The 2,072-nt window shown below is 66.9% G+C and overlaps 1 pseudogene; it reads right to left on the reverse strand.

Moving 5' to 3' along the window:
• Positions 1 to 1,653: 1,653 nt before the first annotated feature.
• LOC141569955 (5S ribosomal RNA) lies at positions 1,654 to 1,773 on the reverse strand (annotated as a pseudogene).
• Between the last annotated feature and the right edge of the window lie 299 nt (positions 1,774 to 2,072).

Genomic DNA, 2,072 nt, shown 5'->3' on the forward strand with positions numbered 1-2,072 from the left:
CCGGCACTAGGGACGTGCAATCCAGGCCTTGGCACTGGACGGCCCCACCCACTGGCCCAAAGCCAGGGAGAGCCACCCGCGCGCCACCAGGACGCAGCAGCTCCAGTCTGCAGCCACCCTTCCTCACAAGCCATCAGTCTGGGCCCTCAACCCTCGTTAGCGACCGGAGACCCACCCGATCTCCGGTCCCTTCACTGGCTACACGTCACATCTCCTGACACAGGGAGGTGAGAGAGAGGATGAGAGAAGGCCAGAGACGGAGCAAGAGAGAGGCGGACAGAGACAGACGGGGACTGTGGGGACAGAATCCCAGAGAGCAGTTTCCAGGCTCTGGGCCTCGCCGCGTGGAGGGGTGCTGCCTGGGGGCTGCATGGTCAGCCGCTGGGACCGCTTGGCCATCAGCTGTCGCCAGTTGGCCATTGGCCACCGCAGGAGCTGCGGGGGCCAAGCTAGGGAGCGCAAATGGTGGACTGCAAATTGCAGAGGGGCGCGGATTGCAGTTGGCCGGCTTGGTGGGTCGACGGGCGTTGTGTCGGGGGGTTGGCAGAGAAGCGGCCGGCAGGTCGGGGATCGGGCGGCTCCGGCTTGCCGTGTCTCCGACCCAGCCTCCCGTGAGACATGGTGCGATATGAGACCCCATCCGTGGCTCTGTGGGTGTTCCTTCTTGGCCTCGCCATATCCTGCGTTCATGTGCGGGCAGAGGGACTAGGGTCACCACAGGACAGGGACCCACAGACTGAACGGGAGGAGGAGTAAGAGGGAGCGAGATGGAAATATACAGGTATATGTACAGGTACGTATCTGGACATACAGAGAGACACGGACAGAGACAGAGAAAGAGCGGGCTGGCACGCGGGGAGAGAGCTCCTGAGCGACAGCCAGAGCCCAACAGGCAGGTCACCGAGCCCCAGAGACACGGGGAGGGGGAGGGGGGGAGGGACGCACAAGCGGGCACAGGGACTGGGACAGACGCACTGAGGCTGTTTTGAAGTGGCAGCTTCTCAACCGAAGTGTGGTCGTGCCCGGGGCTGGGCTCCACCAAGGAGGCAGAGCCCGGGCATTGGCAGGCACCCTTGAAGCCCCCGGGCCGGGCCGGAGGGTCAGTGGGCTCCGAGCCCCTCCCAGGGACCCCACCCCCCGCGGGAGGAGGGTGGCAGCCCCCAGGCACCCTGGTTGTGAGGGTTGTGTGCCTGCGTGCCTGCACTTCCCCTCGTGGTGGTCTCTCCTGGAGTCCGCGGGCGTGAGGTGTGTTGGGGTGCTGCTCCCTCAGTCCCCTGGTTTGTCCCGGCTGGCTCTCTGGGCCCTGCGTGTTGAGGCCATCGGGAAGGCGGGAAGGGTGGGCTCCTGGCTCTGGTGGGAGAAGGGAGGGTGCGCGCGGGAGTGTGGGGAGAGATGCCTGCCAGCAGAGACACAGGCTCGGCTAACTGCTGCAGGCTGACGGCCTGCCACAGTGAACAGGACTAAGAAGAGGGTGTGGGGGGGCGCCCTGGCCGCTGGGCCTGGTTTGCAGCCGTGACTGCGAGCTTGCAGTGCCGGGCGGCTGACCGGCTTCTGGCCTGGGGGACCTTCGGCTGGCTGTGCGGCTGCAGAGGGGCAAGGGGCGGCAGGGGTTCGGAGGGAGCCACTCCGGGGCGGCGATGCAAAAGGAGAGGCGAGCAAAGGCCTTCAGGAGTTCCCAGGCGGTCTCCCATCCAAGTACTAACCAGGCCCGACCCTGCTTAGCTTCCGAGATCAGATGAGATCTGGCTTGTGCAGGGTGGTATGGCCTAGACGCTGGGACCCGGCTCCGCGCCCAAGAGCCTGCTCCCGGCCTGCCTCTGAGCGCGCGCGCCGCTGCTGGGCCGCTGGGGTGGCGAGCATGTCTCCCTCCGCGCCTGCTGCCGCTCCCGCCTCCTCCGGACGCCGCTGAGGCGGGCGGGCTACCCTGGCCTGCAGCGAGGCCTGCGCCCCCAGTGGCTCCAGGGCCTCTGTCACTTCCCTGACTGGGACAGATGTCTGGGCGCCCTGGCATCCTGGCTCTGGCCCCGAAGGCACCTCCCCCACCCCAACTCCTCATCTCCCCCAGCACAACC

The sequence above is a fragment of the Rhinolophus sinicus genome, unplaced genomic scaffold (genome assembly GCF_036562045.2).
Source record: "Rhinolophus sinicus isolate RSC01 unplaced genomic scaffold, ASM3656204v1 Contig364, whole genome shotgun sequence".
Taxonomy (NCBI): Eukaryota; Metazoa; Chordata; class Mammalia; order Chiroptera; family Rhinolophidae; genus Rhinolophus; species Rhinolophus sinicus.